This window comes from Schistocerca serialis, chromosome 3, assembly GCF_023864345.2.
Source record: "Schistocerca serialis cubense isolate TAMUIC-IGC-003099 chromosome 3, iqSchSeri2.2, whole genome shotgun sequence".
NCBI lineage: Eukaryota > Metazoa > Arthropoda > Insecta > Orthoptera > Acrididae > Schistocerca > Schistocerca serialis.
The window spans coordinates 395,705,323-395,727,880 of NC_064640.1; the positions used below are offsets into that span (position 1 = coordinate 395,705,323).

At 44.6% G+C, this 22,558-nt stretch overlaps 1 long non-coding RNA gene across 1 annotated transcript in view; it reads right to left on the reverse strand.

Moving 5' to 3' along the window:
• Positions 1-21,484, reverse strand: part of LOC126471618 (uncharacterized) — a 44,551-nt gene extending 23,067 nt beyond the window's left edge. Inside the window, exon 1 of the long non-coding RNA XR_007586351.1 lies at positions 21,438-21,484. This is a non-coding gene — a long non-coding RNA (uncharacterized LOC126471618). The remainder of the gene's footprint in view (positions 1-21,437) is intronic.
• Between the last annotated feature and the right edge of the window lie 1,074 nt (positions 21,485-22,558).

The window sequence follows — 22,558 nt, forward strand, 5'->3', positions numbered from 1 at the left end:
CGTCACTTAGGCGACCTTCATGTCCCTAACCTACCCCAGTTATCCAATCGAGGAACGTGGAATTAAAACTAACGTGGAAACCGAACCATGTGCCGCTTATGACGACTCTTCGTTGAGAGGTGAAGGCTGCGTTAAACCGAAGAGTGAAAAATTCATGGACCGATTGAAATTCGATCTCGCGACTTATCGGTTTCTAGGTACGCGCTTTTCGCATTGAATGAATGAATGTGTGTGAAATCTTACGGGACTTAACTGCTAAGGTCATCAATCCCTAAGCTTACACACTACTTAACCTAAATTATCCTAAGGACAAAAACACACACACACACACACACACACACACACACACACACACACACACACACACACACACACACACACACACACACACAGAGAGAGAGAGAGAGAGAGAGAGAGAGAGAGAGAGAGAGAGAGAGAGAGAGAGAGAGAGAGAGGACTCGAACCTCCGCCGGCACCTTTTCGCATTATTTTCCTTTACTTGTACTGTGAAATCTGGCTTCTGTCCAAACTCACGATTATAGGTCAACGGAAAGCACACTATACGTTTGATGAGGGAGTTTGCGAGTATTTAAATGTGTAACAAATGGCCATATTTTTTGTTACATGGACATACAATTTTTAAGTTTCTTACACAGCCAAGGGGCCGTCAATCTTAGTATATTACATAAATTTCAAGTTGGTATCTCTATCATTTCCTGAGAAAAGGTATCTTAACTGACGGACAACCAAGTGATACGTAAAGGTTCCATTTCTTGCGACTGGGGTACAGAAGAAAAAAAAGAAAGAATAATTCTGTAGAACATATTATTACCAATCACTGGACGATAACGTGACTGTACAAGAGACATGCACATTTTGTTCTAGGACATGCTTGTTGAATGCCAACATTAGCGGTAACGGAATTAGCATCCTAGAATGCCTAATAAAGAGGTTGATGTCAATGTTACCGACCAGATCGCAATTTTAGTTGTTTTATATCACCCTCAGACCTTCTCTTCATCCTTTACGCCACCCCTTACGCAAAGTATAGATCATCACGTTGGTTATTGTAAGTACAGTATTAGTCATTAGTCTAAACAACTAGCTCTTTATTCACATGAAGTGTTGAGTGCTATTGACAAGGGATTTCAGATCGATTCCATATTTCTGGGTTTCTGGATTTCCGGAAGGCTTTTGACATTGTACCACACAAGCAGTTCGTAGTGAAATTGCGTGCTTATGGAATATCGTCTCAGTTATGTGACTGGATTTGTGATTTCCTGTCAGAGAAGTTACAGTTCGTAGTAATTGACGGAAAGTCATCGAATAAAACAGAAGTGATTTCTGGCGTTCCCCAAGGTAGTGTTATAGGCCCTTTGCTGTTCCTTATCTATATAAACGATTTGGGAGACAATCTGAGCAGCCGTCTTCGGTTGTTTGCTGATGACGCTGTCGTTTATCGACTAATAAAGTCATCAGAAGATCAAAACAAACTGCAAAACGATTTAGAAAAGATATCTGAATGGTGCGAAAAGTGGCAGTTGACCCTGAATAACGAAAAGTGTGAGGTCATCCACATGAGTACTAAAAGAAACTCGTTAAATTTCGGTTACACGACAAATCAGTCAAATATGAAAGCCGTAAATTCAACTAAATACCTAGGTATTACAATTACGATCAACTTAAATTGGAAGGAACACACAGAAAAAGTTGTGGGGAAGGCTAACCAAAGACTGCGTTTTATTGGCAGGACACTTAGAAAATGTAACAGACCTACTACGCTTGTCCGTCCTCTTTTACAATACTGCTGCGCTGTGTGGGATCCTTACCAGATAAGACTGTCGGAGTACATCGAAAAAGTTCAAATAAAGGCAGCACGTTTTATATTATCGCGAAATATGAGAGATAGTGTCTCAGAAATGATATAGGATTTGGGCTGGATATCGTTAAAAGAAAGGTATTTTTCGTTGCGACGGAATCTTCTCACGAAATTCCAATCACCAACTTTCTCCTCCAAATGCGAAAATATTTTGTTGACACCGACCTACATAGGGAGGAACGATCACCACGATAAAATAAGGGAAATCAGAGCTCGTACGGAAAGATATAGGTGTTCATTCTTTCCGCGTGCTATACGAGATTGGAATGATAGAGAATTGTGAAAGTGGCTCGATGAACCCTCTGCCAGGCACTTAAATGTGATTTGCAGAGTACCGATGTAGATGTAGAAAGAGCCGCGCGGAGTAGCCTTGAGGTCTTATGCGCATTGCCATGGTTCGCGCAGCTCCCCCCGTCGGGGGTTCGAGTCCTCCTTCGGGCATGGTTGTATGTGCTGTCTTTAGTGTAAGTTAGTTTAAGTTAGATTAAGTAGTGTGTAAGCCTAGAGACCGATGACCTCAGCAGTTTGGTCCGGGAACTCATCACCACCATTAGTCTAAAGGTCTTGACGTATGCATTTTGGAGACCATATTTACTGAACATTTTCTTGTGCTGGTCCATACTACATACACCTCTGAAAGTTGTCTACCCTACAACTTCAGCAACAACAGTACCGGTACATGTAACCACTGTCAGAGGCATCAGAACAAGATTTGCTTTTAACTTTCGACACGTTTGTTTCCAAGCCGGGGTCACTTACTTCAAATTGATATGTTTGTCCTTCTCCATCATCCCAGAAACTTTGTGGCATCACGGAATCACCCTATATATAATTATCCCCCCCTCAAAATTATTAAGACCTTTGAGTGAATCAACAAAACTATTCTACCAAGTCCGTAAAATGTACGCGAAATGCTAAATACCCTCACAGACTTCGAGAAGAATTTAAGAAACCCAATTCCAAACACGGAATGTACTGCTAGATATTAATATTACCGAACCAACAGTTAAATAAATCATGGTTGTAAAATATTAACGCGGATTATTCACAGACGAATGATCTGCGAAAAGATTACCTTCATTTCTGGAAAGATGTAGGACCACCCTAGGCAATACAGAATCTACAACTTCTAAGATAAACTAAAGAAAGGAAAATCAATGTTTATATCTTTTGAAAATTCAGAGAAGGCTTTTGACAATGTTAACTAGAATATACACTTTATATTCTGAAGCAGGGAGAAGGTGTAAGGACGTGAAAGGAAGCAGTGGTTGAGAAGGGAATGAGAGTTGTAGTATACCCCGACGTTACTCAATGTATACATCGAGCAGGAAGTGAAGAAAATCAAGAACAAATTTGCAAAGGTAATTAATGGTCTGGGAGGAGAATTAAAAACATTGCGGTTTGTGGATGACGTTGTAATACCGTCAATGACAACAGTGGACTTCGAAGATCAGTTGAATGGAATGGACAGTGTCTTGGAAAAAAAGTTGCAAGGTAAACATTAACATACATAAAACAAGGGTAATCGAATGTAGTCTATTTAAACAGAGTGATGCTGAAGGAATTAAATTAGGAAATGGGTCTCTGAAGGTAGTAGATGAATTTTGCTATTTGAGCAGTAAAATAACATTTGAAGTTTGGCGCGCAGAATAATGCTGACGATTAGATAGGTATATGAAGTGAGTAATAAGGAAATACTAAATCGAATCGGAAAGAAAAAAAATTGTGTCACAGCATGACTAAACAAACTATTCGGTTAACAGGAAACGTACTAAAATATGAAAGAATTGTTAACTTGCCAATGAAGGGAGGCACGCGTGGGGGAAGAAGTGAAAAGAATATAAAAGAATACAAAGACTTGACTACAATAAGGAGGCTTGCGATGGTACGTAACGGTTACTGCTAGGTGGTTGCTCTTCCAAGCAGCACCTCATACGACCAAACTACACTCCTGGAAATGGAAAAAAGAACACATTGACACCGGTGTGTCAGACCCACCATACTTGCTCCGGACACTGCGAGAGGGCTGTACAAGCAATGATCACACGCACGGCACAGCGGACACACCAGGAACCGCGGTGTTGGCCGTCGAATGGCGCTAGCTGCGCAGCATTTGTGCACCGCCGCCGTCAGTGTCAGCCAGTTTGCAGTGGCATACGGAGCTCCATCGCAGTCTTTAACACTGGTAGCATGCCGCGACAGCGTGGACGTGAACCGTATGTGCAGTTGACGGACTTTGAGCGAGGGCGTATAGTGGGCATGCGGGAGGCCGGGTGGACGTACCGCCGAATTGCTCAACACGTGGGGCGTGAGGTCTCCACAGTACATCGATGTTGTCGCCAGTGGTCGGCGGAAGGTGCACGTGCCCGTCGACCTGGGACCGGACCGCAGCGACGCACGGATGCACGCCAAGACCGTAGGATCCTACGCAGTGCCGTAGGGGACCGCACCGCCACTTCCCAGCAAATTAGGGACACTGTTGCTCCTGGGGTATCGGCGAGGACCATTCGCAACCGTCTCCATGAAGCTGGGCTACGGTCCCGCACACCGTTAGGCCGTCTTCCGCTCACGCCCCAACATCGTGCAGCCCGCCTCCAGTGGTGTCGCGACAGGCGTGAATGGAGGGACGAATGGAGACGTGTCGTCTTCAGCGATGAGAGTCGCTTCTGCCTTGGTGCCAATGATGGTCGTATGCGTGTTTGGCGCCGTGCAGGTGATCGCCACAATCAGGACTGCATACGACCGAGGCACACAGGGCCAACACCCGGCATCATGGTGTGGGGAGCGATCTCCTACACTGGTGATCGTCGAGGGGACACTGAATAGTGCACGGTACATCCAAACCGTCATCGAACCCATCGTTCTACCATTCCTAGACCGGCAAGGGAACTTGCTGTTCCAACAGGACAATGCACTTCCGCATGTATCCCGTGCCACCCAACGTGCTCTAGAAGGTGTAAGTCAACTACCCTGGCCAGCAAGATCTCCGGATCTGTCCCCCATTGAGCATGTTTGGGACTGGATGAAGCGTCGTCTCACGCGGTCTGCACGTCCAGCACGAACGCTGGTCCAACTGAGGCGCCAGGTGGAAATGGCATGGCAAGCCGTTCCACAGGACTACATCCAGCATCTCTACGATCGTCTCCATGGGAGAATAGCAGCCTGCATTGCTGCGAAACGTGGATATACACTGTACTAGTGCCGACATTGTGCATGCTCTGTTGCCTGTGTCTATGTGCCTGTGGTTCTGTCAGTGTGATCATGTGATGTATCTGACCCCAGGAATGTGTCAATAAAGTTTCCCCTTCCTGGGACAATGAATTCACGGTGTTCTTATTTCAATTTCCAGGAGTATATTTGCGTCTTTACTGCGGTTACTCTTATTATACGTATTTGGGCTATGCACAGCTCAGTTTAAAAAGAATAGTTCAATGTAGTCATAGGGTCGAGGGACATGGCTGCTTTTATTTTCCGCAGCTAACTCGTTGCTGTGATCCTGCAGCCAAACAGTCAATGCATTGACTAGAATTTCAAGTTGATAAAATACACGGAAATACAAATAAGAAGTTAAATGAATAATAACAAAGGTTCTATTCTAACGTCTGTAACTGATGTATACAACAGAGAATTGTTTTTTTTTTTGTTTTGGTTTTAGGGCGCAAAACTGCTATGGTCATTAGCGCCCGGTCCGTGACTTAGGAAACAGTAAAAAACCGAAATTGAAAACCAGTAGCAATGGGAACGAAAGTCATAAAATTGGAGAAACTAAAAGCAGAAGGACGGCTTAAAAATCCACTACAGAAAGGGGTTGGTTGTCCCCAAAAAAGCTTCAAATGACTGACGTCATTTCACTGGCACTAATAAACTTGAGAACGCGGTCGGCTGAGCGCGTGTCATCTGCTAAAATCGACGATATATCAGGCGATAGCTGTGGACGGGAGCGTAACGGATTAAAATAGGGGCACTCAATTAAAAGGTGTCTTACCGTCCACAGCTGAGAGCAGTGGGGACAGAGTGGGGGAGGATCGCCGCTTAAAAGATGTCGATGGCTAAAAAGACAGTGCCCTATCCGGAGTCTAGCTAAAATTACCTCCTCCCGACGACGCGTTCGGGAGGAAGAGGTCCAAGCACAAGGAAGAGCTTTCACGTCCCGCAATTTATTATGGGGAAGTGTCGACCAATGTGCGTACCATTAAAGAACAACTCGACGACATAAAACGCTCCGTACATCGGTGAAGGGAATCGACTGAATAGCTGGCCGAAGAAGAGAGACTGTAGCCTTGGCCGCTGTATCGGCCGCCTCATTCCCACAGATACCAGCGTGTCCCGGGAGCCAGAGGAACGCCACCGAAACGCCCCCCATGTGGAGCAAGCGCAGACAGTCCTGAATCCGGTGGACCAGAGGGTGCACAGGGTAAAGAGCTTGGAGACTGAGGAGAGAGGTGAGAGAATCTGAGCAGATAACGTACTGTATCCGTTGATGGCGGCGGATGTAGTGGACAGCCTGGAGAACAGCGTAAAGCTCCGCAGTATAAACCGAACACTGGTCGGGAAGCCGAAAGTGATTTGGGGTGTCGCCAACAATATAGGCACTCCCTACACCTAACAATGTTTTCGAGCCGTCGGTGTAAATAAATGTGGCGTCCGTCATTTGTGCACATAGAGCAGCAAATGCCCGACGATAAACAAGTAAAGGGGTACCATCCTTGGGAAATCGACAAAGGTCACGGAGCAGGCAGATCCGGGGACGGAGCCAAGGCGGTGCTGTACCCCAAGTTGTCAAGAAGGTTTTAGGAAAGCGGAAGGAAAGAGAATGGAGCAGTTGACGGAAGCGGACTCCCGGTGGTAGTAGGGAGGAGGGGCGGCCTGCATACCCTACATCAAAGGAGGCGTCGAGAAAAAGGTCATGGGCTGGATTAGCAGGCATGGAAGACAGATGGCTAGCATGACGACTCAGAAGGACTGCTCGCCGATTGGACAGCGGAGGTTCAGCAGTCTCAGCATAAAGGCTTTCCTCAGGGCTGGTGTAAAAAGCTCCAGACACTAAACGTAATCCACGGTGGTGGATAGAGTCGAGACGCTGAAGAATAGACGGCCGAGCAGAGGAGTAGACTATGCTTCCATAGTCCAATTTCGAGCGGACTAAGGCGCGATAGAGGCGGAGAAGGACCACTCTGTCCGCTCCCCAGGAGGTACCATTCAGGACACGGAGGGTGTTAAGGGATCGCAGACAGCGAGCCGAAAGATAGGAAACGTGGAAGGACCAGCACAGTTTTCTGTCAAACATAAGACCCAAGAATTTAGCGACGTCTGAAAACGGAAGGTTGACAGGACCTAGATGTAAGGAGGGCGGAAGAAACTCCTTACGTCGCCAAAAATTAACACAAACGGTCTTACTGGGAGAAAAACGGAAGCCGGTTTCGATGCTCCAAGAGTGGAGGCGATCGAGACATCCTTGAAGACGTCGTTCAAGAAGGCTGGTCCGTTGAGAGCTGTAGTAGATCGCAAAATCGTCCACAAAGAGGGAGCCCGAGACATCAGGAAGGAGACAATCCATAATGGGATTGATGGCAATGGCAAACAGTACAACACTCAGCACGGAGCCCTGGGGTACCCCGTTTTCTTGGGAGAAAGTACGGGAGAGAGTAGTGTTCACCCGCACCCTAAATGTGCGCTCTGCCATAAATTCGCGAAGAAAAAGGGGCAGCCGACCTCGAAAGCCCCAAGAGAACAGTGTGTGGAGGATGCCTGTCCTCCAACAGGTATCGTATGCTCTCTCCAGATCAAAAAATATTGCTACTGTTTGGCGTTTCCGGAGAAAATTGTTCATGATATAAGTGGAGAGAGCAACAAGATGGTCAACTGCAGAACGATGCTTTCGGAATCCGCATTGGGCAGGTGTTAAAAGACTGCGGGATTCCAGCCACCACGCTAAACGGTAGTTCACCATACGCTCCAAAACCTTACAGACATTACTCGTGAGAGAAATGGGGCGATAGCTAAAGGGGAGATGTTTGTCCTTTCCAGGTTTCGGAACAGGAACGACGATAGCTTCCCGCCATCGTCTGGGAAAAGTACTGTCGGTCCAAATTCGATTATAAAGGCGAAGGAGGTAACGCAGACTATGGGTTGATAAATGCAGCAACATTTGGACGTGGATAACATCCGGTCCTGGGGCGGAGGAGCGAGAAGAAGAGAGTGCATGTTGGAGTTCCCGCATGGAGAAAACAGTATTGTAGCTTTCGCGATTTTGAGAGGAGAAAGCAAGAGGTCGCACTTCCGCTGCACGTTTCTTCGGGAGAAACGCTGGCGGGTAATTTGAAGAGCTCGAAATCTCAGCAAAGTGCTGACCCAACGAGTTAGAAATTGCGACGGGGTCCACTAATGTGTCATGCGCGACAGTGAGCCCAGAGACTGGGGAGAAACTAGGCGCGCCTGAGAACCGTCGAAGCCGACTCCAAACTTCCCGGGAGGGAGTGAAGGTGTTAAATGAGCTAATAAAGAATTTCCAGCTTGCCTTCTTGCTATCGCGGATGACACGACGGCATCGCGCTCGGAACTGCTTATAGCGGATACAGTTGGCCAAAGTAGAATGGTGGCGGAAAACGCGGAGAGCACGTCGCCGCTCACGTATTGCATCACGGCATGCCTCGTTCCACCAAGGAACTGGGGGGCGCCGGGGCAATTCGGAGGTGCGCAGTATTGAATGTTCCGCAGCTGTAAGAATAACGTCGGTAATATGTGTGACCTCATCGTCGACGCTGGGAAAGTGACGGTCATCGAATGTCGCTAGAGACAAAAAAAGTGTCCAATCAGCTTGGGTAAACTTCCAGCGTCGCGGGCGCATGTATGGCAGTTGAGGCTGCAGTCTAAGGACACATGGAAAGTGGTCACTCGAGTGTGTATCATCAAGGGCGAACCACTCGAAGCGCCGAGCTAGCGGAACAGTACCGACCGCAAGGTCCAAATGAGATGAATTTGTCGTGGAGGCAGACAAAAATGTAGGGACCCCAGTGTTGAGGCAAACTAGATCCGCTTGGTGGAAGACGTCTAGCAATAGTGAGTCACGTGGACAAGGATGTGGAGATCCCCAAAGCGGGTGGTGGGCATTGAAGTCCCAAACCAGCAAATAGGGGGGTGGAAGCTGACCAAGAAGATGAAGGAGATCAGCTCGTGGACGATGGAATGTATACAGTACAAAGAGAGAACGTGTATCCGGAAAGGGAAAGACGGACGGCGACAGCTTGGAAGGAGGTGTTTAAATGGATCGGGTGATAATGGAGAGTTTCCTGAAGAAGAATCATGAGTCCTCCATGTGCTGGAGTGCCTTCAACAGAGGGGAGATCATATCGGACGGACTGAAAATGAGGGACAACAAAGTGGTCATGGGGACGCAGCTTTGTTTCCTGAAGACAGAAGATGACCGGCGAGTAGGATCGTAAGGAGATCGACAATTCATCCTGGTTGGCTCGAATACCGCGGATATTCCAGTGGATAATGGACATAGGGTGAACAGAAGATGGAGGAATGTGATCAAGGTCGCTGTCAACTCAACGACTGCTCAGAGCTGGCGACCGACAGCATGGAATGGCATTCAGCCGAAGGCAGAAGATCCTGATCCATAGGTTGGTTAGGAGCAGCTCCTGCCACCAGCGATCGGCCGGTTGATCGGCCGCCAGCAGTGCGCCTCGGCGACACAGAAGACGGCCGAGGGCGATTTCCGCCAGGTGGTGCTGTAGATGGGACACGCCTGGGTGGAGAAGGAGAGGAACTGGGTTTCTTTGTAGCCTTCTTGGAAGTATGATGCTTAGATGAAGGAGGAACCGATGGTTGGGAAGTTGCGGTACGTAAAAACTCTTCACGAGTATGCTCTTTTTTCGAAGTCTTTGTGTCTGACTTTAGGGCTCGAGATTTAGCAGAACCCGACGAAGGGTGAGCCAGAGAGTGGGCAGGCGAAAGTGGTGAGGTTGAACGGCCGATCTTTGCGCTGGCCGATCTGACGACCGTGGCACTAAAGGTGAGGTCGCAAGTCTGCGTGGCCGCCTCCTTTGTTGGCCGAGGAGAAGCAAGGACAGTGCTGTATTTTCCTGTCTGCGGCACGGTGGGCTGTCGACTGGCGAATAATTTTCGAGCAGCAAAGGTCGACACCTTTTCCTTCACCCTAATTTCCTGGATGAGGTTTTCGTCCTTAAAAACGGGGCAATCTCGAGAGGAAGCAGCGTGGTCACCCATACAGTTGATGCAGCGAGGGGATGGAGGTGGACAAACGCCCTCATGGGCATCCTTGCCACACGTAACACATTTGGCCAGATTGGAACAGGACTGGCTGGTGTGATTGAACCGCTGACACCGATAGCAACGCGTAGGGTTTGGGACGTAAGGGCGAACGGAAATTATCTCATAGCCTGCTTTGATTTTCGATGGGAGTTGAACTTTGTCAAATGTCAAGAAGACAGTGTGGGTTGGAATGATGTTCGTGTCAACCCTTTTCATAACCCTATGAACAGCCGTTACGCCCTGGTCAGACAGGTAGTGCTGAATTTCTTCGTCAGACAATCCATCGAGGGAGCGTGTGTAAACGACTCCACGCGAGCAATTTAAAGTACGGTGCGGTTCCACCCGGACAGGGAAGGTGTGTAGTAGTGAGGTACACAGCAATTTTTGTGCCTGGAGGGCACTGACTGTTTCTAACAACAGGGTGCCATTCCGTAATCTGGAACAAGACTTTACAGGACCTGCAATTGCGTCGACACCTTTCTGAATAATGAAAGGGTTGACCGTGGAGAAGTCGTGACCTTCGTCAGACCGAGAAACAACAAGGAACTGTGGCAACGATGGAAGAACTGTCTGTGGCTGAGACTCAGTGAACTTACGCTTGTGAGCAGGCATAGTGGAAGGTGAGGAAACCATTGCGGAAGAATCCCCCATGATTACCGGCGTCTCCGATGGCGCGCTCCTCCCTTGTGGGGGCCCTTTTTGATGGCACTCCCGCCTTAGGTGATTGTTCACACCTCAGATCACACCTCCCGACAAACGGACGGAGGGACCAATCGGCACTTTCGGAAGGTATCAGCTCGGGTAATCACCCCTCCCTGGGCCTGGCCGTTACCAGGGGGTACGTACGTGTCCTACCTGTCTACCCGGGGCGGGGAATTACGCGTTACCCCGTCACCAGCTACGCATGGAAGTGCGTGGGTCGGCCTTCAGACACGCACAGGGAGGAAAAAAGAGAAAGGGAAAGGAAAGAAGAGGGGTCTCAAACGCCGAAGCGGAGAAAAGGGCAAAGAGAAGAGGGAAGGAAAAGAGAAGGACAGAGGAAGGACGAAGACTTCTAAGTATAGAAAGCAAGGAATTTGTAACAGTTTCGAGCGTCCGTCTCCGGACATAGGCACAAACCATACTCCCAGAGGGGGAGAAAGGGAAAGAAAGAGCCAGAGGTGAGGGGAGGGGGCGAAGATGGGGGACGGGGAAGGATGCGGAAAGGGAGGGTATGCAGCCCGGAAAGGAAGGAGGGCCACATTAGCTCGGGGTCCCGTGCTCGCTACGCACGTATCCACAAAAGAGTTGTGGACCCCCTGGGGGGGGGGGGGGCAGACAGAGAATTGTGTTGAATAGCGTTTATTTAAGAAATGACATCTCCAATAAACGGGAAGCGTTCCTGCGATATTCAGTTAAAATACAGACAGAAAGTATCCGTATCAAAAGCTGTAAAGTTACGCAAAAACGAAGTCCATTTCATAACCACAATACACGAAATATTCACCAACTCGAAACAGTTTAGAGTTTAACATGATGATTTGTAAATTATCACGCACGAGACAAAGAATAGTAATTCATGCCCTGTCAATCCTCAGTTCTGTAATTCTAGTGGAAAATGTTAAGAGTCCAACTCTGGAGCACACTCAGACCTCCCAAATTACAAAACCGCTTCAGAAGTTGAAGCATGATAGCGACCGTTCACCGCCCGGACTCAAACACCTCCACGACTGAATACCATTCGTTACCACAGGCAGGTCTGACTCCCAGTATTCGCCTAAAAGTGCGCAGAAGCGCTCCCTTGAGCTCTTCACTAAAAAAATGTGTCGTTCAACAGACATCATTTGACTCAACTCGACCATCTCCCAGACTAAACTAATATATTACAACAATATTTAAACAAAAATTTTATAAGCATTCGGTCACACTCAGACCATTCACAATAAATGTTAATTTACGCCGGCCGGTGTGGCCCAGCGGTTCTAGGCGCTTCAGTGTGGAACCGCGCGACCAATACGGTCGCAGGTTCGAATCCTGCCTCGGGCATGGATGTGTGTGATGTCCTTAGGTTAGTTAGGTTTAAGTGGTTCTAAGTTCTAGGAGACTGATGACCTCAGATGCTGAGGCCTATAGTGCTCAGAGCCATTTGAACCATTTGTAAATTTAGGTTTTTCCATAAATAAATTAGCCAGTATTCTTGTGCAAGTGCGCTCACTATAAATGACAACAGATCATTGTTAAGATTATTTAAACAAATTATTTACGCCTGTTTGTCAGGAGCGTCTTTTGGCACACTTTTACAAAGGTGATGTCAGCTAACACATGCAACTGACCACTTATTAAATTGCCATAATTTTTATTATAAATTGTAATTAATATTTAAATGAAGTTGCTGGCACAAGACTAAACATTTCATTAAATAAATACACAAGCATGAAAAAATATGAGTAGTCATGCTGTATTCAGTTTCTGTGTAATGGTGGAAGATACGATGTTCCCGACAAAAATTTGCATAATGAAACTGTATAAAAAACGTAACAAATCAAGAAATAAAATAGGTACAGATACGTAGCTTTCAGAGATCATAGTTATAGTGCAATGCGATATATCGTACGATGAAATTGCATTAAGCGTTTAAAAGCTGTTCATTCAGAGGTTCATGGCAAAAATATTTATTCACTGCGAAATATTTACGCCTGGAGTTTTAAGATACCGAAAATATTGTTGTGGCACTGGATGCACATCACTTATCTGAGGTCGACGATGTCAGATTTGCATTATTATTTGACTGCAGATTATTATACACTGAAGCGCCAAAGAAACTGGTATAGACATGTGTATTCAAATACAGACATATGTAAACGTGCAGAATACTGCGCTGCGGTCGGCAACGCCTATATAAGATAAATGTCTGATGCAGGTGTTAGATCAGTTACTGCTGCTACAGTGGCAGGTTATCAAGGTTTAACTGAGTTGGAACGTGGTATTATATTCGGTGCACGAACGATGAGCTGTAGTATCTCCGAGGTAGTGATGAAGTAGGGATTTTTCCATGCGACCATTTCACGAGTATACCATGAGTATCACGAATTCGGTAAAACATCAAATATCCGACAACGCTGAGGCCGGAAAAAGATCCTGCAAGAACGGGACCAACCACGACTGAAGAGAATCGTTCAACGTGACGGAAGTGCAACCCTTCCACAAATTGCTGCAGATTTCAGTGCTAGGTCATCGACAAATGTCAGCGTGCGAACCATTCGGTGAAGCATTTGGCCCACTCGTATACCCTTGATGACTGCACGACACAAAGCTTTACGCCTCGCCTGGACGCGTCAACACCGACATTGGACTATTGATCACTGGAAACATCTTGCGTGGTCGAACGAGTCTCGTTTCAAATTGTATCGAGCGGATGGACGTGTACGGATATGGAGACAACCCCATGAATCCATGGACCCTGCATTTCAGCAGTGGACTGTTCAAGCTGGTAGAGGCTCTCTGATGGTGTGGAGCGTGTTTAGTTGGAGTGGTAGAAGCCCCTGATCTGACTAAATACGACACTGACTAGTGATACGTACGTAAGCATCCTGTCTGATAACGTGCATCTGTTCATGTTCATTTTGCATATCGATGGACTTGGGCAATTCCAGCAGGACAATGCGACACCCCACACGTCCAAAATTGCTACGGAGTGGCTCCAGGAACACTCTTCTCGGTTTAAACACTTCCGCTGGCCGCCAGACTCCCAAGACATGAACATTGAGCATATCTGGGATGCCTTGCAATGTGCTGTTCAGAAGAGATCTCCACCCCCTCGTACGGATTTATGGACAGCCCTACAGGATTCATGGTGTCAGTTTCCTCCAGCACTACTTCAGACATTATTCGAGTCCATGCCACGTCGTGTTGTGGCACTTCTGCGTCTGCGTGCTCGGGAGGGGGGGGGGGGGGGGGAGCCTACACGATATTAGGCAGGTGTATCAATTTCTATGGCTCTTCAGTGTAGATTTTCAAAGAGCTGTAAGAAGCCATCTTTCAGCGTCTTTGGTGCATTCCTGCACAAACACCATGCGATTAACAGTCTTCCAAATTCCCAGCTTTGAGATTTACACGTTCCGGGTGAGGCTGCTCGTATTTGTACATGGACTCGCTCGTAGCGGTCACGTAGCCGGATCGGCCGCGGCGCGCCCTGAACCCTGCGCCTGCTATCGTTCAGGCGTACAATAATTTCACTTTCCTTCCCTCATACCTACTCCAGGCGGCCAAATCGCTCACCTACATACGAGTATCGTTACAAGCTCAAGTGTATGTAAGTTGTAATAGCTCTGCACTGATGAAGAGGCTTTCACAGAGTAGAATATACGGAGAGCCGCATCCTATGAGCCTTCAGACTGAAGACGACGATGACACGTGTAATACAGATTTAAGTGCCATAATAATCAACCGTCTTCAAGTGATTACCAGAGTCATCAACGTTAGTTGCTTAGCAGTAGTCTCAGCTGATTGTAGCCTGCGTTGGTTGCTTCTGCCAGTTAATGCATAACGTTATTGTTCCATATCCCCGAAGGCCATGCTCCGTGGTGAGAGTTACGGAACACAGTGTGTGAATGAGTGATTGGGAGATGGTGAAGTAAATCGCATGCGGCCCTCAAAGGATATTTGTGTGACCCATACCACCTATATAATGGTGACACCTTAAGCGAGCACCTGCACATAACCCAGTTAGCAGTGAATATTTTGGTAGGTGTTTTTTTGCATGTCCATCTTCGGCAGCACCTGTTACAATCAGTTATTATTGGTTTCTCCGACTTGAGCTTACTGCAATTTAATTACAGAGAATTTTACACCAGACACGTTTTGCTTTTATTTATAAAGCATCTTCCGTGGTCGTTCTGTGACATGTACAAACGTACGTGTCCAAAGTACAAACATATTATCCGATTTGCAGAAAAACCAGGGAATCGAAACTCGTCTGGTGTAAAATGCTCTTTAATTAAATTGCAGCTAGCTCAAGACGGAAAAAACCAATAACAACTGACTTTGCTAGGCGATTACCGCACGGAGGGCCCAACGAGTGAATAAGGAGATTGAACTCTGGTGTTTGCTAGACTCCGCCCTTCAGAATGAGGCAGTTGGGCCCGTGGAGCAACAGCGTTGGCTTTGAAAAACAGACGAGTGCACTGCAGCGCATTTAAAGCAATTGAGTTGTATTACTTTACGGTAAATGATAGCAGCCAAACAGTTGCAGGTAAAAGATTTATTGAAATCCTTGACCACGGTTTCGGTATATCGAAATATACCTTCATCAGAAGCAAAAATACACCTGAACAGGATGACACCTTTATTAGCAAAAAACGTAGCAACATAACTGAGATATAAGAAAAAAAAAAACGCTTATAGCCTTAAGTAGCCATGAGAATTACCGAAGTATTACAAGCACAAAAACTTTTAGTCATTTACTAAAATCACATCCTGCAGTGGAGATACACAAAACAATCGCACCAAAGGCGGCTCCAGTAGTTAAAATATCACCTCTATCTGTACAGCTTGATTATGAAAAGATGGTCGATGCGAACGCAGCATACTCTCACTACTTAGCTTGTGAACTAGCATGAAGAGGGAGTGGAAGCACTAGGGCAGACAGTTTCACCGAGAGGGCACTTGTGGTATGCGCGAGACACTCGCGCACATTAAAACCTAGGATACATACTCATGCGCGTCAAAATTTTAAGGGTTGTGCTAATTCAAACCCTCTGTCTTAATAAATAAAACATATCAGAACCACAGAAATACAGTAGAAGAAGAATGGGTAGCTTTGAGGGATGAAGTAGTGAAGGCAGCAGAGGATCAAGTAGGTAAAAAGACGAGGGCTAGTAGAAATCCTTGGGTAACAGAAGAAATATTGAATTTAATTGATGAAAGGAGAAAATATAAAAATGCAGTAAGTGAAACAAGCAAAAAGGAATACAAACGTCTCAAAAATGAGATCGACAGGAAGTGCAAAATGGCTAAGCAGGGATGGCTAGAGGACAAATGTAAGGATGTAGAGGCCTATCTCACTAGGGGTAAGATAGATACCGCCTACAGGAAAATTAAAGAGACCTTTGGAGATAAGAGAACGACTTGTATGAATATCAAGAGCTCAGATGGAAACCCAGTGCTAAGCAAAGAAGGGAAAGCAGAAAGGTGGAAGGAGTATATAGAGGGTCTATACAAGGGCGATGTACTTGAGGACAATATTATGGAAATGGAAGAGGATGTAGATGAAGATGAAATGGGAGATACGATACTGCGTGAAGAGTTTGACAGAGCACTGAAAGACCTGAGTCGAAACAAGGCCCCCGGAGTAGACAATATTCCATTGGAACTACTGACGGCCGTGGGAGAGCCAGTCCTGACAAAACTCTACCATCTGGTGAGCAAGATGTATGAAACAGGCGAAATACCCTCAGACTTCAAGAAGAATATAATAATTCCAATCCCAAAGAAAGCAGGTGTTGACAGATGTGAAAATTACCGAACTATCAGCTTAATAAGTCACAGCTGCAAAATACTAACACGAATTCTTTACAGACGAATGGAAAAACTAGTAGAAGCCAACCTCGGGGAAGATCAGTTTGGATTCCGTAGAAACACTGGAACACGTGAGGCAATACTGACCTTACGACTTATCTTAGAAGAAAGATTAAGGAAAGGCAAACCTACGTTTCTAGCATTTGTAGACTTAGAGAAAGCTTTTGACAATGTTGACTGGAATACTCTCTTTCAAATTCTAAAGGTGGCAGGGGTAAAATACAGGGAGCGAAAGGCTATTTACAATTTGTACAGAAACCAGATGGCAGTTATAAGAGTCGAGGGGCATGAAAGGGAAGCAGTGGTTGGGAAGGGAGTAAGACAGGGTTGTAGCCTCTCCCCGATGTTGTTCAATCTGTATATTGAGCAAGCAGTAAAGGAAACAAAAGAAAAATTCGGAGTAGGTATTAAAATTCATGGAGAAGAAATAAATACTTTGAGGTTCGCCGATGACATTGTAATTCTGTCAGAGACAGCAAAGGACTTGGAAGAGCAGTTGAATGGAATCGACAGTGTCTTGAAAGGAGGATATAAGATGAACATCAACAAAAGCAAAACAAAGATAATGGAATGTAGTCGAATTAAGTCGGGTGATGCTGAGGGAATTAGATTAGGAAATGAGGCACTTAAAGTAGTAAAGGAGTTTCGCTATTTGGGGAGCAAAATAACTGATGATGGTCGAAGTAGAGAGGATATAAAATGTAGACTGGCAATGGCAAGGAAAGCGTTTCTGAAGAAGAGTATTGATTTAAGTGTCAGGAAGTCATTTCTGAAAGTATTCGTATGGAGTGTAGCCATGTATGGAAGTGAAACATGGACGATAAATAGTTTAGACAAGAAGAGAATAGAAGCTTTCGAAATGTGGTGCTACAGAAGAATGCTGAAGATTAGATGGGTAGATCATGTAACTAATGAGGAAGTATTGAATAGGATTGGGGAGAAGAGAAGTTTGTGGCACAACTTGACCAGAAGAAGGGATCGGTTGGTAGGGCATGTTCTGAGGCATCAAGGGATCACCAATTTAGTATTGGAGGGCAGCGTGGAGGGTAAAAATCGTAGAGGGAGACCACGAGATGAATACACTAAGCAGATTCAGAAGGATGTAGGTTGCAGTAGGTACTGGGAGATGAAAAAGCTTGCACAGGATAGAGTAGCATGGAGAGCTGCATCAAACCAGTCTCAGGACTGAAGACCACAACAACAACAAATCAGAACCATTTAAACCACCTGCATACAATAGAAAATATGAACACCAATTTGCCTGTGTCCTAGTGACAAACAGGTGAAGCTTGCGCTAAGGAACATATTTAACGAGAGAAGGCACTAGTGTTTTCTCTTCATAATTATGCTGTACAGATGGGGGTGATATTTTAATCTTAACTGCTGCTGCCGCCTTTGGCACGATTGTTTTATGTATCTCTACTGCAGGATGTGATTTTAGTAAGTGACTAAAAGTTTTTGTGCTTGTAATACTTTGGCAATTTCCATGGTTACTTAAAGCTATAAGCGTTTGTTTTTCTCCTATCTCAGTTGTTGCTGAGTTTTTTGCTAATGAAGGTGTCATCCTGTTCAGGTGCATTTTTGCTTCTGATGAAGGTATATTTAGATATACCGAAACCGTGTCAAGGATTTCAATAAATCTTTATCCTTCAACTGTCTGGCTGTTATCATTTACCGTGAAGATTTTTAACAGTTGCTGCTTCAGCCATGTTTAAAATTTTGAAATGTTGTATTACTTTTCTAAATAAATTTACGTTTCTATGAAAATCTAAGTGAGGGAGGGGGAAGGGGGGGGGGGGCAGGCGCCTAAACGCGAATCTCGTTTATCTGGCCCTGGTCCGTATCAGCTTTTACAAATGCACCCTTGGCTTAAAGCTCTGTTAAAGAAACCATACCGTCATGCGTGTGAAGAGGTTTAGATAATCAACGCTAAATCTAATAAAAAATGCGTGACACAGGTATGAAGGACACTTCTTTCGAATAGAAGTTGGGTCTTTTGCATCTTACCACCTTCCTGGACAACACAAGAAGTGTACAGTGATTTGTCTAACTGAAGGGGGTAGGCTATCGAGAAATTTAAATCTCGCAGAATCAGTGAAGTCTACCTTATGCAAATTTACTTCTAGACTATTGGATTCGAATATTTCAGGAAGTGTGTAAGGAACAAGCGCAGACTGGTCTGCTCCAATAAGAGTTCAGAAAACCGAATTAATGTAGACCAATAAAAGAGAGTATGTGAATTCTACAAATAGACCTAATAGCAATGTGTCCCGCAATTTTCATTTCACGGAGTAGCTGCATTCATCGCAACTTTTATGCTGTTAAACGGAAAGAATAACTCAGTCTATCACCATTGTACACTTAGTTACTTGGTTTTGAAAAATTATATCCAAATGTTTGCTATAACTGAACATAACAGTAACCTAATCATAATGTTCCGGTCTTCTTGCAGACGCCTACAAATCTATCAAATCAGCGTTATACGGACATACGTTTAACGTTAGATGCTTAATAAACGTCGTGCGCTAGGGAGACTCAGTTAACCTAATCGATTTTTTGACAAAAACAGTGATCGGGGAAAGTATAGATAATACATAGCAAAACCAGAGGGCACTCAAACTGCAGCTGCCATTTGAATCAGAACCAAGGGCGCCCATACAGTGGCAAGGAGGGAGGGGGGGGGGGGGGGCTAGTTCTCAGACAAAGGCAAAAAGTACTGTGTAGACAGATGTTTTTGTTCCAAGAAAGTGATTTAAAAGTCGGTATTACGTAGGTTTTGAACAGGGTCAGAACTGTAACTATTTAGGCTACTTACAAGTTGCCATTCGTCTTCCAGAATATTAAAAATACTCCTTACCCCCCGGGTCTAGCCGCCCCCACCTCCCTACAAACTATCGCATGGGCGCCGTTGATCAGAACAGGTATTAAGAATTTGTGGAGGAAAGCTGAATTCCATGCACAATATGGACACGAGAAGAAGAATATAATAAACCAAATAAGATGTACGGGATAAGTTAAGATATCAAATGAATAACACGCTGTGAAAGCACGTTCTGGAAGCATCGCGAAACAGCCGTGTACTGGTTTACTTTAGGAAGCTATGCCATACGTTCAAATCATCCAAAGAAGTGTGGTCGAGGTTACGATAATTATGCAAAATATGTTTTATAGAATATTGATGTCTACGAATCAAAGGAATCTTTTTGAGCAGGAGACGTATTGCGCATAGAAGCTTGGCGAGAGAGGGTTAAGTATCAGAAAAACTCCTGTAATGATAAGCCCACAATGATTTATGTCGTAATAAATTTGAATAATGTTAAGGAAATGCCTCTAGTTCACTTTCCTACTCATTCTCATTGCATTGGCAGTGTATAGTGTTCGTATAAAAGGCTAAGTAAATACGAGAAAATATAGTGCCAATTTGGAAATGCTACAAAGTGGTATTTAGGATCTTTACAGACATTTTCCAGAATTCAAATTTGCTGTGTGTCTTGACAGTGAAGGCACATTTTAGCAGTATTAGTCTGTGTCATCGACGGTTGTAACACACTCAGCTTAAATATGCCAACCAAGACTTAAATGGTCACCTTATTTATCTAGAACAGCAGGATCGTATAGGAGCGGAAGGAAACTTGAGAATAAGGCATCCTTATTACTGCCAGACAGAATAAAAGGTGCTATTATACTGGAAGACGCGATAACACCGAAGGAAAATATTAGAATAATAGTGTCTCTCCAAGTTAGACAAAATATGCATGAGTGAACATAAAAACAAAGAGAATCGCCATTTACACAAAATAGTGGAAGAATAGCTTGTGTCAATAACTCGCCACACACACACACACACACACACACACACACACACACACACACACACACACACAGAGAGAGAGCTTTTTCTTTTGGTTAAAAAAAAAAAAAAAAAAACGCAAAAGTCAGTTCTAAACGCTTTGCTGGTTCCACAGCATATCAGAAGAAGGAAGTAAATGACAAATTTACGTCTACACTCTGCAAGACACTTTATTGTGCGTGGTGCCAAATAAAACTATCTGTGCAACAGATTGCATACTGTCTACACTTAAAAAAAAGAATGCGTTCATGCGTTTAATGAGTAACATAAGACTACGACCACAGTGTCTCGACATAAAATTACCGTCACAATACTGAGGCAAAAAGTGACTGGTTGCAGTTTTATGTACTTACATACGGCTACAAAGTCGTATGTTTTAGTTGTATCCTAAAAGCCGAAAGAGAAAACAGCTCATGGATAACACTAAATACAAGTTTTAAAATGTTCAAAATTATAATCTGTCGGATTAGATGACTCACAAATTAAATGTTACATATAACATGTCAACATGAAATTTAAAACTTATTTTCAGAATGTGTACCACAGAGCACGCCGTAAGTTAAAGCCCTCACCTAAAGTGTTTATCCGCGATCCGTTACAACCAAGATCACTCCACACACCGCTCAACGAATCATACAGAACAGGTACAAACAATTTACATTGTCGCTGACTGCATCAAATACTTGAAACCGCTTATTTACAACACGAAGCGTAGCAGACGATACCGGTTTCTCATGACAGCCAGACTTGCATCGGACGCAAGTAAAACATTTACGGCCTTATTAAAGATGTAACAAGCACCTCTCTGTACAAAATACTATCTGTAGCGTCTAATGCGCCAATACTTTTGAGAGTAAAGTCATTGATTAAGCTTACCTTAAGTACACCAAGCATCATCTGCTGAACCGACACTAACCGACTACTGACAGTTGCTGAGAATTAGTACCAATTCCGCCCGCTCGGAGCTATGTGTTCCGTTCCGCAACGCGGGAAATACGGCCTGTGCTTTTTTTAAATAGTCTTCAGGACGGAGATTAGCTACAATTAAATGTAGGTATAGTATAATTGCCATCAGCAGAATCGTCAACAGACTACACACGCGACAGAATTCGACAGCAGGTAATTGAAGATTCATGACAGTAGTTTCAGCATTCGATACGAACGAAAACAAAATTATACAAGCTGAGTAAAGGTACAATTTTCTCATTTTCTCTCTGTCTCCCTATCCGTCCTCTTAATACGAGTTTTCCATGGTTTCCTAATTCACTTCAGGCAAATCCAATTATGGAAGAAAGAGGACAAACAATGCTCATCATTCTTCTTCCTATGTCATTGTGACAGAACTAAGAACCAAATACGTAGTCTGTCCCTCCGTGAGATATGCTTGATTCATTTTCACATTACGTGCAACTCTCACGTTGTGACACACAGCTTGCTTTATCACTTACTCCGCAAAAAAAAACTATTTTGTCAGTTGTGATGGACTCCATAGCTGTTCCCCCTTGCATAAAAGATAAGTAGATACTAGTGGATTAAGATACTCTTTTGTTTTCCTTACTTAAGCTACATTAAGTCTCCAGAGCTGTACATTCAATAGAGATGTAGGTGAGATGATGTGTGCAATAAGTGCGTACTGCTACAAGTTCAAAATACTGTGCAAGTACTTGTGATACCATCTGACTGATGTTACCATTATAGTAGTACCGCTCGCCCTATCTCGTGTGTTTTATAATTATGACCTAACAATTCAATATTTAGCCCATACTGTGTTTCTCATTACAGCATCTCGTTCCGTCCGTAGCAACTTGAGTGAATCAAGTTACCCGAGATCATGTCGTATCGGTTATATGTCAAGTATTATAAAGGGGCTTATAAAGTGCAATAAAGTAAATAAACAGTGTGATATTATCGAGAAACACTGAAAACAAGTCAATGTACAATAAACTTCCTGCAGTGAGACTGTAACACGATTTTTGTAGTAAAAGTTGCGTATACTT